General features: G+C 40.8%; 1 protein-coding gene across 3 annotated transcripts in view; it reads left to right on the top strand.

Moving 5' to 3' along the window:
* Positions 1 to 16,468, top strand: part of GRM7 (glutamate metabotropic receptor 7) — a 206,532-nt gene that overhangs the window by 111,161 nt on the left and 78,903 nt on the right. The window lies entirely within an intron of this gene.

Raw genomic sequence — 16,468 nt, forward strand, 5'->3', positions numbered from 1 at the left:
ATGTTTCCGTGTCTTCTGCTAAATGAAGTAATTAATGTGGATTACCAAAGGTCCAGTCTCTGAGACTGACCACAATATTTTGTTCTCTTTGAATTTTAGCTCATTTTGATTTACTGTACACTCTTTCAGTGATTTTGAACTTTTGATGTTCTATTTAAGGAAGACTATATTAACTTGCAATTTACAGTTCTTTTAGCAAAAATATTAATATTTTATTAAGTAAAGCTTCTTTATGTAAACTACACATCCTGATTCATTAAAACTTAAAGCTAAATTAATGGAGCTTGATTTGTATTCCTGTTGTGTTAAATGTTTCCATAAAAAGCACAGTTTCCTCACCCTCGTATCCTCACGGCTACAGGGTTATATCAGTAGTGGAGATTCTCTTAGTCACTTCCCTTCTACTGGCTTACGGGTCCTAGTTTATGGGTCCACACAGGATTCACATTGCTATGATAGTCCCCGTTTCTGTTTTCTCTACAATAATAAAGAAAATTGTGGACTCTGGAGAAGTCAAGGATTCCCTAAAATAACCGACCGAAATAATAACTACTATTTAGTACATCCCAGGAGAAACTACCAAAGGCTGCAATTTGTCTTCAGTAATTATTGTGGAGATAGCACTTTGGGACATATTTCCCCAATTCTTATTTCTTTAATACTAACAGAAGAGGGGAAACAAAAGGATGTTTGGTGAGATTGCTAATTTTCATTTAGAAAATGCTGGAGTGATGCTTTGTTTTCCAAGAGACTTGTCCTCTTGTGCAGTCTTTTTTCGTTCTGTGTGTCTAAATTTCCTCAGTTACAAAAGAGAAAAGTTGTTCTGCCCTATTATGAGGCCTTAATTGTAAGGACACTCCACATCTCAAAGGCTGTAGGTAAATAAGTGCTGAAGACCATCATAGGTGAGTAAATATTTTCTTCTTTATCATTGTCCTCATTCAAAGAAGGAGCAAGAATATTTTGCGTTTTATTTCCCCAGAAGTAGTGCTAATGTTCAGCCTGTTGTTGGTCTAATCTACAATGGTATCTGCAACCTTCCCATTCACAGTGTTTTGGAGCGAGAGGCAGAAGTAAGGGGGGGGGGGCACAGAGCTGATTAATCTTGATAGCCATACTAGATTTTTTTTCTTGTAAAATTACAGGATACCTTATTTTTCCATTTCTCTTTCTACTGCAGTAGATACACTGAAGAGATCTTTAACAATGTATTTGCAAGTCTTAAAATATGCTATATCAATTTGGGGTTTTTTTTGTTGCCATGAGTTTATAAACCTCACTTTACAAAATGTCTGAGACTATATATTTCTTTCAATCCTGACTACTTCTCCATATCTTTGTATCACCTTTTCTTTTTACGTCTGGCAGAAACGTTCCATACAGGCAGGTGTCTGCTCCCTACACGCACAGGAGTCAGGCTCTGCTCTCCCCTTAGCAAGTTTGTGTGTGAAGTGTCTCCTCTGAGTGCAGTTGTCTCACCCTGGATTTATATTTCTATGTCTGAGGTCAGAATTTGGTCAACAACCAAGAAAATATTTAATGACTTTTTTGCCTCAGCAAACATGGAACATAATGTAGTTTTTACGTAAGGACGGTATAATCACCAAATCTTCTTTTGCTTGATGTCAAGCAACGTAGCACAACTCTGCCTAGTACCCAATGCATGATTTGGTAACAATTTTGGCTGAATTTCACAGATATCTACGCAAGAATAAAATGAGCAGATGTCTAATTTTAAATGACTTGGCCAGTATTCCGTGCAAAACTGTTGCAGTGCTTTGTTCTCCCCGCAGTGAAGTTGTGATTACAAGATGCCCACCCACCTCCCATAAGAGGTCATGGAAGAGCACCTCCTGCCTCTCTCTCTCTTTTATGAAGATTATGTCAAGCTCTGTCAGCCCCTTTTCAGTCCCCTGCATGCAGATTTAGTATACTATATTTCTAGTTTGCATCCTCCTGCAATTTGAAATGCTTTGCCCTGAATTTTAGGATTAGAAATTTGGGCAGCTGCAACCCTATTGAAATCCTGTATCATGACCTCAGAGCCTGTTGAATAGCAAAGATACAGCTAATGTGATTAGACAACAGAACCGTTGATCACAGTAATATTAGCATCTGAAACCAGGACTGTATTTTAGTATGCTGGTGTTCGGGGTACACTCATGTACTACAACACAGTTGCATCATTATGAGAACTATTTTGACTGTATTTAGCTTCAATGTATTTCAAAAATCAAAAGTGCTAGTGGTGAAAAGGAGGAAATCCACCATGGGGAAAAGGTATGTCCTGTACCAGCTGGTTTTTGGTGGTTTTGCTTTTCAAATGGGTAACTTCTTTTTTTTTTTTTTTTTTTTTTTTTTTTTTTTTTTTTTAGTAATAACTCGGTCTCTAATGCTTATGTTGTTCAAGCGAGAGGAAATAGGATGACTGTGGGTTAAGTGTGAAGGCAGAGCAGCCAGGAGACAGGTTCTGCTGTTTCACTTTGAATTTTAGCAAGGTAATTAACACTTCATGCTCTGTTTCACCCCATGTACACCATAGGTCCAGTAACAATGGATGTCTTCTTGGCATGTGTGCCTTTATTTGTCAGTCTCTGTAAAGCCCTTTGGGGTTGCTCAGTAGGAGGCACGATAGGAATGTGAGGAACTGGCTGACCAGCTCCCGTATGTGGCTGGCTTCGATGAATGCAGCTTCTAATGCTTTGAGGTGCCTGACAAAAACAGAAACACATCTCTCCTGGAGGAGCTGATGTGCCTGAAGGAGAAAGAAATTGATCACTCCTAGAGGAACTGCAGGTTCTCATGGGAAATTTCATGATATTGCTTCTCTTTCTCTATATAGAGTTAACTCAGCAGGTCGCAGATTTATTATGTTTTCACATCCAGATCTCTGCAAGTATCCCTGAACTGTCAAAATCAAAAAATAAAGAAAACAATCCCTGTGAAATTGTTGAATCTTAATTTTCCAAGGATTTGTCTTCTTCATACCCTATCACAGTAGCACTCTCCATCACGTTCCCTGTGACTCCTTCCGATAGTTGTCTCCACAATGTCCTGGCAGTGCCTCAACTGCCCCCACACACCCCCCTACATCATTTCCCGTGCAAGTGACAACCTGTATCCTGGCTGTCTTTGAATTGCATGCATGCCAACAAGTTGGTTGGGTGGCCAAAACAAAAGGGTGAAAGAGATCTTCAACGTTGGTGGATTTTTCTTCTGACTATCCACTGTTTTACTAATCGTGCAGGCGCATCTTTCAGAAGTCTCTGTTTGTGGCAAATGTGATTCACATGGGCCAGAAAGTTCAGAAGTTATTAGGAAGGAAGTTGGTACACACAGATGGAGGCACAGACAGAGCATGCATATGTCCTGCTTCCTTCAAATTTTCCTCTGAAATGATTACATAGTTTAGAAATTTCTGATGGTTATGCAGAATATAAAGTAAAGCAAAGTTAGTCTTGCTTTTAATAATTTTTATTTAAAATACCATTTACGTGAGAGCGTTGCTCAGTAAATAGACTGCTGTTGGATTGGACAAGGAGTCATACAGGTTCGATCTCTTGTATCGCTGAAGTGAGCAGCAGACTTGCATTTGACCAAAAAGCCAGAGTTTTGGCCCTTTCTTCTATCTTTACCCTGTTTTCTTGTTTAATGCTGACAAGCTTTTGGGTGTCATTAAAAAGGTGAGCTCATTTGAAATCTTCCATTTGAGTTGCTTATTCCTGGTTTGGATGTGTTGGCACTGCCCAAGCCAAGCCATGAGCAGGCTGGAGAGACCTGTCCGGGCTCCTGCCTAGGTGCTTTCTCTGATAACAGAATGAGTTGTTGGGGTATTGAGGTCCTGCATGATGGACTACAGGTCTCAAATACCAGGAAGGACGCTCTCCCTGGGGAAGTGCTTCTGCCTCCATTGTGTGGTGGAGCTGAGATGTGGGGTTCATTTCACACCATCCCTCCACAACTTGCAGCATGGTGGTGGACATGACGCCCTGTTTCGCCTTCAGACTCATCTTGGTGAGTAGTGAAATGGTTATGGGAGGCCTGTTTGTTGGCCATTAGAGAGGGATACCTTCCTAGAGCAAGCTAATGTGTTGGGTTTTTTTCAGTTTGATTGTCTAATTAATGCCATACTTTTAGCCTATTAGTGTCCGCATAGGGTGCATCACGCTGTTTTAATTGCATCAGCATCTCCAACTTGTCAAGTGTGCTCTTCCAGCTTGGTGTTACGGCTCATAAAGATGCCACTGGGCACTCAGGTTCTAATCAGACTCTACAGCACGTTTTCAGGATGGCTGAAGAAGCTGTATCCTTGATTGGGGGATGGAAAACATGATGTCCTGTCCATTATTACACTGCAGAGATTTCAAGCAGCTCTTACTTGAAAAATTTAATTTCCAAAGCATCAGACAGGGTTAACTGTAAGTTCCAGGTAAAATTAAAATATTTCTCTAATTAATTAGTTTGCAAACAAGAACATATTAAAGATGCCTAAACATACTGTGTGCAGAGACAAACAAAAAAATCTGGATTGTTTTATGGATGTGTCCTTGAATTGTAAATTGTTTAGTTGCATGAAGCAGTGTACAGCTTGAAACATGACTGCTGGTTAAATGGAGCCTTTTGCATGCAGCGTCAGGAAGGCTGGCTGCTTAGCAATTCCTTATGCTTTTATTAATTTCCTCCAGCAATAAGTGATATATTGCTGCAATCTTTCTAAACAAGTGCTTAGAAGATTAATAGTATTGATAATTATCAATATGGTTCCATAAACACGTACGTTACATAGATCTAACTCCCCTTATAAATCCTGGCTCATGCTATACGGTGTGAAGGAAATTGCTGTGTACTTGTTAATAACTCCCTCCTCCTTGGGGAAATAGCTGTATTATGCTGTTTTCTTCACTGTAGGTTCAGGCCAGTATTTTAGAGCAGCATGAAAAATGGGGGGGGAAAAAAAAAAAAAAAAAGAAAAGTCTTTCTGTAAAGAAAGTAACATTCCTGTACCTCAGAGTCTCTGGCCTTAGAGCAAACAGAGTATAACAGCTTGAGACCAGGTCTCACCCTCTGGAGGATGGAGAGCCAGCGCGGACCCCAACAGGATGGAGGGTTCCAAGGCAAGACATAGTCAGGGAAAACCACACAACTCCCATGCTGCAATCCTTCTCCCCACCAGGTAGAAATACATTGGGTAACTTTGTAATTGTCTGTGCAATTTCTGCAGATCGTGCACACTTCACACCTACTGAATCTGTTTGGGCTCAGACTAATCTGTTTACATGCCATAAACATCTCTGTTACAGAATTTGGAAATAAATGTTATGAATAGCAAGTTAATGAAAGTGGCAAGCTACTCCACTCATGAGCCCCCCCTGCAGGGCTGTGTCCAGCTCTGGGGGCACCAACATCAGAAGGACACGGACCTGCTCGAGTGGGTCCAGAGGAGGCCACGAAGATGATGGGGGGGCTGGAGCACCTCCCTGTGAGGACAGGCTGAGAGAGTTGGGGGTGTTCAGCCTGGAGAAGAGAAGGCTCCGGGGAGACCTTAGAGCGGCCCCCCAGTACTGAAAGGGGCTACAGGAAAGGGGGGAGGGACTCTGCATCAGGGGTGTGGGGATAGGATAGGAGGCAATGGTTTTAAACTGACAGAAGGCAGATATAGATTAGATGTAAGGAAGAAATTCTCCCCTGTGAGGGGGGTGAGGCCCTGGCACAGGTTGCCCAGAGAAGCTGTGGCTGCCCCCTCCCTGGAAGGGTTCAAGGCCAGGTTGGACGGGGCTTTGGGCAACCTGGGCTGGTGGAAGGTGGCCCTGCCCAGGGCAGGGGGGTGGGACTGGATGGGCTTTAATGTCCCTTCCAACCAAAACCTGTATGTTTTTATGTATCTCCACCTGGGTCTGGAGAGGAGTTACCCTCTGAAGTCACAGGCTCACCCAGTGATTCTATATATAGTCATATTTCAGCTATTTTTGGACAGCTTTGATAATAAGCAGGGGGATGGGATTAGATGGGATTTAAGGTCCCTTCTGACCCAAACTGTTCTTTCATTCAATGAGTCTGTGGAAAGAGTAATCAAATGTCTAACCTTCTGACAAGAGTCCTATATGTAGCTGACTTTTTTTGGTAAAATATTCAGAATGGCAATTAGATCCAAGAAACTATTCAGTGAAGTTTGATGCTCAGGAATATTCTGCTAACAGATGGTATTTTTCTAAAATAATGTGTTCAAATTTATTTCTGTTCATTGGTTGTTTTTTTTATTTTGTTGTTGGGTTTTGGTTTCTCCTTTGGAGTAGGGCATATTCACAGTAGATGGATTTTTTTTTTTCAGAATATTTTGCAGAAGAGGGTAAAACTTCCTGGAGCGTATGCAAATTTTAGCTTATTGAAAGCCTAGGATTTCCCCAGTTTCTAGTGAATGGAGAGCAAAAGAATATCTGGCCAGTTAGAAGTTTTTGCTTCAAATAGCAAGGAATGAGAGAATTTCATCACAATGACCATATGGTTGTTTTGGGGGTTTTTAGATGCTTTTAGAAGAAGGTATTTCAAAGTGTTTTTCTGAAATTAAAAAAGAGAAATTTGACATCTCCCAACCTAGAAATTTTCAGCTTGAACAATTTCACCTTGGTAAAGTTGCATGTAACTGAAGCACAATTTCTGATAGCATTATCTGTTCTAGCTCCTATATGCACGTCATGTATCATCACAAAACCCCTCTTTGCAAACGTATATTAAAAATGTGTGTTTACATGCCTTCATATGTGTATATATGGATGGATGGATGTATATACATGTACAGAACATTGCAATCTATAATCCTTAAGATTTCTGTTAGTTTGCAACATCAGAGTAAGAGCAGAATCATGGTTCAAAGATTACGTCAAGATAGAGAAAAATTGGTATCAATTTCCGTTCTCGTTTCAGTTACTGTCACATAAATTGGCCCTTGTAGTGTCATTTCCCATTGCTGTTACAGACTGTAATGAGTAGCTGGTACAAAGATAATACATCTCTGTTACAACCTGGAGCCTTAAATCTTGTGAGCCGATGGGTTGACAGGAGGTATGCATTATTCAGGGGTTAGACAGTCTCATTAAATAAATTCAGCAAATGAGGTCAGGGTGTTATTTAAAATTAAGATTTTAAGTATTAAGCACGATTAGTATGTTTTGTTTTCATATGTCAGTGCAGAACCTTGAGCTTTCAGCCGATGCAGACACTTGTTCAAAATTACCACTGTTTACATTTTTAATGAAATTGGCTAAACCCTTAGATTTAATTAGCTGTACATTACAGTATATTGGCATACACGGAGATGTAGTTGTATCCAGAAGTAACAGAGTTTCTGATAGCTGAAAAAATATGAATTATTTTAGCCGCTACTCCATCATTGACATTTTTGGAAAGTAACTTAATCTGGGCTGTTCTTTCTGACAGTACTGCTCAGCCCGTGCTGCTCCTGGTGAACTGCAACTGCTGCTTGTTCTGGTTCTTGAACTTGGCTATGGCCAAGTGCAGTGGCATTCCTTATCTTCCCAATGCACTCTTTGGAAATGTTATTTTGCCCCAAAATAACTAGTTTTATGGTACATAAAAAAGTTCTGGGCTGCTTCTTCAGTCATTTACACCCCACAGAGATTAATTAAATGGATCTGAAGCCCCTCTGCCCCGTGGCACTGCTACTGATCGTCTGCATCTTCTGCTCCTCTGGCCTTGGCCGTGTCCCTTCACCTGCTTTCTGATGTCACATCAGACAGTCACCAGGTGACACGTGGTGACAGTTGCACTCATGGGGCTGTGGATGCCTGGTTTTATGGGAATTATTTCACAGCATAAACACTGCTAAATGCAAAGTCCTTTCAGAAGTGTCTGCAGCTTGTTTGCAAAGCTCTTTGCCAGAGCCGGGTATTTCTGAGCTCAGTCTCCATTACGCTGTCAGCCAAGTTGTATGCAGTCCAGTTGGAAATTTAAAGGTGAATAATTACATCAGTGTGTTACTAAAATACATCCCAATTACATGTTTTGGCTAGCAGGTTGCCATGCCCAACATGTCAATAGCTATAATGTATACTGTAATAATAGACATTGTTTATTTTGTTCTGTCATTAGATTCTGTAATCTTTCGTTGCTCATGTCAACCATGACCGGCATGAACACCTTTAATTATCTCAACTTGCAGAATTAACTTTCAGCCAACTGGAAGGGAATTTTTCAAGCCACTGGCCCACTCAATGACCATATGCTAATTCCTTAGTCCTCCATCGGGTCTCCAAACTGTATGCTAACAGGCAGCAGGACTGAAACCACGTGGGTCCAGTTTGCAAGCTGTGGTTACAGCCTGACTTGGTAAGTGCTCTTGGAATAAAACTGATGCGGTTTGTAGTGCTGCAGATGGTTTTGACGTATTAGCTTTAGAAACGGCTGCTGTAAATAATTTTTATTCAGATAAGGGCACAGCCTCAAAATATATGATAGTAACTACGTGAATCAAGCAGCAATTCTTTTGTACCCCAGAAGAGAGCTAAACAACTCACTACAAATCATCAATAAATGCAGATAATCACATTCGTACCTGTGCTTTCTTTGAAAAAAGTCTTAGGCAGTGCATGTTGTAATCTGGAGAATCTCAGAGTGTGTCCTTCAATATACTCATGCCAAACATTTAGCATGTAATGCCAAATTAAACCAGAAAATCTTGGGAGCAGCATGGTCTTGGCTGCATTAATGTCAGCATACATGCAGTAGGGAGCTGAGGGCTATGTAACACTGGCACGTAGTTGGAACGTGTGCCACAGCAACAGGTACCTGGGCGGGAGCCCTGGGCAGTCGTTCTGCAGCAAGGCCTTGTGTGAAGTGAATTGGAAATCCTGCTGAGGTGGCTGTTCGTGGTGTGGGGAAAGTAACTTAGAGGATTCAAGCGTTAGGAGGCTTTGATAAGGTTGGGGATGAACAGCCTAACAGAACCATCCAGGAGAATGAGGACCCACAGCCCTCAGTCACCACTGTCTGCAGGATTAGAAAATAATCCACAAAGAAAAGAGCCAGACCAGTGTGGATGCCTTTCATGTCTTTTATTTGCCACATTTAAAAATCAAGAAAACTTTTTTTTTTTTTTGTTAATGAAAGGTTATGCAGTCAGTTGAGCTTTATATATAGATTTTTCCTATATAAAAATAGGAAGACAATAGTTAAATCTTACACCTCACTCTGAAAACCAGCTCAGACCTGAAACTGAAGACGTGAAATGTCATTTCCTCTTTGTTATTGACCTGTTTTGCCTAGGCGATAGTGCATACCATGTGAGCTGTACTACCTTAAGCAAAGCAAAATGAGTTAAGCTGTATCAGCTTTTGGTAACTTTGAGCATTGGTATAATTTTCCTCCAAGTCTGAGAATGTCACAAGGTAAAATGTTTTGTAGGGATATAAATGCTAAGAGAATTAGCTAGGCTAGGCTAGCTAGGCTGAGAGAATATCTAAGATGTATTACATATCTTTTCAAAGATAGGAAAAAAACCAGAAAAGTAAGGAGCTTGTAAAAGCTATAATGGAAAAAAATTACGTAGCAGAAGACTCAGTGACTTCAGAATTTACTTCATCTTGTGTTGTTCTTTTAAATGTCCATAAACCTGTAGGCAGGCAGACGATGCTCTGAGAATGAGTAGCAAAAGAAATAGAAGGTCAAAAAATAAATCACTGGTTTTAAAGTAGGTGATGGTTTTGCTCCTACACATCACTTCTTAAATACTTTTTTACAAGGCTAATGTATTTTTGTCAGCAAATATGTCCGAGCAAATACTTTGCTAGGATATTTTATGGATAATTAACAGGTTTGGTTGCTTTTGGCAGGAGTAATAATGTCAGTTTGTGTGTTATTGAGGGTGTAATATTCTTTTTTTTAATACCTGAAAGCAGAAAGATGCTTTTCAATGACCGATGTGCTTTGTTGTGTTTGGAGAAGTTCACCCAGCTATGTAGAGAAAAACACCACATATGTGCAGCAAAGCTGTTCTGCTCACCAAGCAGCTACTTTTCCATTGCTCAGAGTGAAAAACAGGATACAACAACTTGTCCAACAGCATGTGAATTTTGTAAATACCTGTCAGGTAATCCAGTAAAAAACTCAGGTTTCTAGTTGGATCCACTGTGGTCTTTAGCTGTGGCTTTGACAAACTTTTCCATCCTTCTCCCGCCTTGTTCCAGTCCATCAGGACCCCCTGCACCTCCTGCTGTATAGCTACAGCACGGGTCGGCTCTGACCTTGCATTGCTGCCCCTCTTGCAGTCATGCTGAAGGAGGGCTGCTTTCTGTCATGGGTCACCTTCAGTGGCTTAGAGACATTGTACCAGCTTTTACGTTTGCATCTCATCCTTGCCCTGGCAGAGGAAGCTTGATGGAAAATATTATCTCAGTTTAAGTCCATGAATTGCAAGCCTAAGGTACGTGGTGATGTGTGATTAGCATGGCAGGCAATAGCAAGTCAAGGCTCTGCATGGAAAAGAGGGAGAATCTGAGAAGTATCATCAAAATAGTGATTGAATTTCTGCTTCTAGATCAAACGCATTTAAGTTTTGTCTTTTCCTTTGTAAAATAAGTGTAATCTTTTGTCCTGGAGCCAGTGGATAGTAGCATGGAGGTTCATGTCTAGTAAGTCCAGTGGGGCAGCCACCATGTTTCTTTCTTTGATGTCTCCTTTATTATCCACTTTATACTTCCTCTTGCAGTTTCTCTAGTGTGGTGGAAGGTGTTTTTTTTAATATCACTGTCTCTGGGAGTTGGGATTGCCTGGTGTTCCTCTTCCAGAGGTCAGGATGCAGCTGGGGGCCGTTGGGGACCTGATGGGACATACTGCAGACAGATCACCCCCATTGCACCACAAGGCATGTGGAGGGCTGGTTGTTAACCTCTTCTAGCATAATCTTCTAGGGAGGTGCAAAGCAATGATGCATCCTGACAAATTGTAAAAAAAAATTTGTTGTTATGCTTGCGTGAAGAGGATGAATGAAATACACAGTGGTTTCCGTTGAGATGCTCATGTTTCGAGAATCGAGGCATGCTTTCCATCTGTAAAACCTGGAAGTCAGAGTGGTGAGTGGAATTACAGGCTTTGGGACTTTGCCTGCCTGAGATTTTAGCTCAGCAAATCCTCAGCAGGTATGGGCTGGGATCCTCCAGTTACACCAGTAGTTCTGTAACTATTAACAGCAGCCAAAGGCTTGCTCGCTTGTCTCCATTTTTATTTATCAAATTTGCATGTAAAATTTTTTAATGCATTGTATTAACAGATATGGGAACTATTGCCTTAAAGCTATTTTTGTAGGTCCAGAACATAATCCAGCTGTGTTTTGCAAAATGAAATTTTGCTACCATACTGATAAAAGCGCCGAGGATAGTAGAGCAGAAATTACAATGATTGCATAATATTGCGCCTGTTTGCTTTAGAGGGGAGAAAGAAATTCCATAAAGGGTATTTTAAAAGCTCTGCACACATCCAGACCATGTGAACAGTCCTTACGAGTTTCCAACATTTAAGCAAAGCATAAAGGTTCCTGACAGAGAACATGTATTGAGTGGGTCAAAAATATTCAGTTTTTAAATGTCCCTAAATACTGATTTCTGTAGAAAATTAATGTGGTTTGCGGCAAGACTATAATATCGGATATATAGCGTGAATTTTAATGGGTCTCAAGCTAATCGTTCGCATGATAGGCAATAATTGCCCCAAATAAACAGCTGCAGAGGGTCTTTATCCTGCTCTTAAAACTTGAGGGGAAGCCTTTATTTGCTTTGTTTTCCTTTTTTTATTTGTTTCTTCTTCCACTAATCTGAAAATGTACATTTTATATGAAAATGCTGTGTTAAATGATTCCCATGAAACAACCTTGTTTACTTGTTAATTGCACCTTTTAATGGTGTGGAGGATATGTATTCGACCATTAAAAGTAGCATCCGAGCATCCAGCTCCCAGTGGTGACTATAATTAGGTATTTTATTCCGTTCTTGTAATGCCTGTCCTTTAGACTGGCTGGTGAAGTGGAGTGCAGCCTTAAACTTCCCTTTGGCAAAAGCAGACCTTGGGTCCCTTTTCCTCTCAAAAATACAACTGGAAAAAGTGGTGCAGGCTTTTCTTCTCAATCACCATTACATGACTTTTGAGTTCATTTGGGACATGGGAGCTTTACACGTTGTCCCCCCCTGGCAGGGCGTGAATCCATCTCCCCGCTGCCCCCCGTTCCCTGTGAGAGGTGAATGCACCAGGATGCTCTCCGTGATTTTACTGAACGCATTTCCCTGTTTGTGGGGAGGAAAACCCACTGCCCTGGAAGGAAGGTGCACGACTGGGAATATGTCTTACAGTTAAATATTTAGGGCACTCAACTGGAGGGAATAAGAAACCAGTTCCAGTCCTTCTTTTACTTTTCAAAGTGATGGAAAGGGAGGCAATGTGTTGTGTTATTATTGCTTTAGTATGCAAAAATGTGATGAGACACAAAATTCCTTAGCTTTGCAAGGTTAATTTAAAAAAAAAAAAAAAAAAAAAAATTCTAGTAGAATTTCAACCACACCAATACCATTATCATTTAAGGCAGGGTGTGATTGGAGGGCCAATATTAATTTAGATATTAAATCCATGGAACTATCTTCGATTTCAACCTATGCTGCTGGGTTTTTCCATTTTGGCTGCCTATCCTGCTGTGACATGCCATTCTGTGCTGACCAAACTCGTGTCCCACACAGCTTTCAGAGCAGAAGCAGTGGCCAGCATCATCCCTTGGCCACCTTCCCCTGCAGCAACCGCCCATCACAACCACATCACTTCCCTCTTCCTCTCCCCGCTTGGTTTCAGCGAGGCATCACTGCAGCGCTGATGGAAGAGTGGCCCCAAGTGAAGTTTAATTAAAGTCCCATCGGCCAACCCTAATTTTCTGTGTACCATCTACAGTATTTTTAGGACCCGATTGACTGAGTATAATCTGAGAAAGATAATTTAACAGTTTTAATGACGCTACAGCATCCAATTAGGTCCTAAATGAGTTAGGTATTGAGTTTCACTTAGAATTTTGTATTCCTTTCATCTTGCTTCCCTGGCCTATGTGTCATTATGTCATGTATGCTAGACACGATGAGAAAATTACTGTACTATTGATGCCAATTCTTTAAAAAAGGAAAACTGGGACCAAATAATTTGACTAGCAAATACTGGTCTTTGAATCAGCTTGGGAATTAGTAGGATAAATAAACTAAAGCATTTTGAGTTGGCAGGCACTTCAAGATAAATGCTATCCAAATTACACACATGCCATTTGGTACATCTCTAGTTATTACCCTTTCCATTTTGAAAGTAGTATATCAGATTTGGCAGATGTATTCCTTTTTCACAATTGTAAATAACAGGAAAAAAAAGAAGTTATTAGCTCATAAGCACAGATAAACAAACATAAAGGGCTAATCCTTTTCTCAAAACTTGAGTAAGGTCAACTCATGACTATACCATGAAAAATAACTCATAAAAGGAGCTTTCAGGGGGGAAAAAAAAAAAAAAAAAATAGAATTCCTGGATTTGCTTCTAAATGTGCCATTGTCATTCAGGCTTGTTATTTGGGACTTAAACTTGCCAATTGCTGAGCATTGTGAACATGTTAAACAAGCATTTGAACATTGAATTTTGACTGCTTAAATTGTAAGCAATTGCTTTGCCCTAATATTGAACTATATCTTACATTCTTGGTACTTTGGATTGCGCATTTCTTGTCGTCCTGCATAATGAAACCATTCAGTTTCCGTCCTGTAGGATGGGCACCGAACAAGTACAGAACTACAGAGGCATGGGAAGGTCTGGCAGAGTCAGAGGATGTGCTAAAAGCTGGTGGTGGTGGCTTTGGCCTCTCGTCATACTGTGCCATGGCTTTATTATACCTGAGAGTGGCTTTTGTCCTATTTATTGTGTACTGTTGCATTTGTGGGCCCCTCTAAGATCTTTGGATGGAAAGCAGCGTGGGAGCTGGCTAGACCATTTTAGCCTTCTCCATTAGGAGTCTTACAAAAGGTAGCCTTATCTAATTATTTACTGTATACCTCATGACATTTAAATTTCTTTAAATTCCAGCTGCAACATTGGTATGATTGAAATAACTTACATGCAAACTTATCCAACCAACCTGAAAAGCAGAAGAAAGGAAAGATCTGAAATATCTTTGATTGAGATGAACATTGTTAATGCTTTTTCCACCAGAGTAGTAAATAGTAAAATACTGAACAGTTTTTTCTTACGTAAGTACACAACTGGGCCACCTCACTTTGAAAGGAAATCTTTCATCTTTTCCATTTTTGTTTTGCATCACAGTGTCTGTGAATCCCGTTGTGATCTGACCACTCCTGTGGAGATCCTGTTGCTGGTGTGAAGGAGCAGTGTTCCTCACTGCAGACAGTTCTTGTTCATCAGACATGCCAGGCTTCATTTTCATCTGTGTTTTACTGAAGATCGTGACTCCAAAGGACAAGCTAGCTTATGCCAAAAAGCAATAAATGCTTGAGGGGTGTCCAGGCTACTATTGCCATAGGTCTGCTTTCATTGTCCTAGTTAGCAGCCAGACAAGCTGTAAATTGCTCCTTTAATTAAGCAGAATTTTATCTCCTTACATATGACAAGAGAAACATCAGGAGTTGGCAAAAGGTTATGAGCAGTGTGATGAGAGGACATTTTTACAGGCTGAAATCGTGGCTTTTGAGTTCTGCCAGTGACGACACCTCAGAGCTTTGCCAAATGGCACAACCACCCTGCTCCTGGTCCCATCTGCTAAAAACATACAGCTTTTTAAAAGAGCTTAATATTGTTTAATGGAATGCTTTGCATAAATTCCTGTGACTGTATGTACACACGTCTGCTTTAAATACCTCTTGAGTCAAAATCCTAATTCATACTCAGAGTTTGTGCAGTTGTTAATCAGGAAGAAACATACCCACTTCTCTTCAGGAGTATAATCTGTGTCAAGATGTCACTGGTTTTGACCCTCATCCTACAATTAGTTTTTCTAAGAAATCTGTAGCTGGCAGATTGATCATTTTAAAGAAGTAAAATGAACTCTGGCCGTGAGTGTGCAGTGGGCATTGCTCACATCTCCTTCATGCTGTAAATGCTGTGTGACGTGAGCTCCCAAACGAGGCTGATGCACGTGAAGTTTGATGCGGTTCTGTGACAAGGCTGATGGTAATGAGATTCAGGTTAGTTTGGTGAGTTACTGAGCTCAGTTCAGCCCTGAGGACTGGATTCAGAGCCAGAAATGTGTCAGTCTCTGAGTGTCCCTTCACAGAAGTTTGAGTAAGTCTCAGCAGTTTGTGGTGTTTCGCTCTTTTCCGACGTTTACGGTTTCTGGAAGCCTGGGTTACAAGTGAGGGCAGCGTGCGGGACTGTGTGCTAGTGCCCCTATGGCACATTTCTCTTTTCTGAAGACTCAGATGTGAAGGGTTGGAGTAACTCTGCATCTGGCGCTAAGGGGCGTTCTGTGGATAAAATGTCACTTAAGAGGGGAAGGGCAGGATCTCAGCCTTGAGACTGCAGGTTTTTGTGTCCTCCTGAGTAAAGCACATACATACCTTGCTGTCAGCACAACATGGTTAACTTGATTTTTTTTTTTTCTTTAAGGATTCTCATTTGGCCCATTAGCTAAATTGTATATTTAAACTAATATAAATATCAAATGATGGAGGGTGATCCTCTCCTAGAATATTTAGCTCTGTATATTGAATCAAAGAGTCCTGACTTAGCAAGTTTGTTTGTAAAGGTGAACCAAAACAGTATGTGTAAAAAGTGTTTCTGCATAGCTCTTACTTTGAGTGCTGCTTATTTTGCATACCTTTATGCCTTACGGCTGCTGAGGCTCAGTGCTCATCATCTTGCTTGTATAATCAGCTCTCAGACACTGCTGTGAGTGAAGGCTATTGTATCACTTATTAGTAAAAAATGTCTGATGCTTTCAGTTCTGTCTGTCACTGCCAATCTTCAATCATTGATCTTTTCTCTCTACAGACATCTGAGAGGAATATTTTTTGAAACATTTGCAAAAGATGTCAAAAATACCTACCTGTTTCTGAGAGTCGATTTAGAAAAGTACAATTTTTCTGAGTAATGCAGAAGTGCTGGTCTGAATCGAGGATGGGTGCAGACCTTCATGGCAAGGAGCTGCCTTTGGTTACGGCCATTAAAATCCATCTTCATCAGGCCAAGCTAGAGGACTTTGAAAAATTCCCCTTTCCATGTACTTGAAAGAGAGTTCCTTTGACAAGTCTCCTGGAGCATCCTAGTCAGTGTGGTCCTGGCTCGGGGGGCTGACAGAAATGTGGGAATTGAGCCAGGAAAGAACTGAAGCTTCCTGGGAGTCAGGTAAGGCACCTGATGAATGGATTTGCAGGGCTTCTGACAGTGACAAACTTCAGCATTGGCAGATGACGTGTCTGTGGTCCATACAGTATGA

This window comes from Athene cunicularia, assembly GCF_003259725.1.
Source record: "Athene cunicularia isolate RWA chromosome 12 unlocalized genomic scaffold, athCun1 chr12_part1, whole genome shotgun sequence".
NCBI lineage: Eukaryota > Metazoa > Chordata > Aves > Strigiformes > Strigidae > Athene > Athene cunicularia.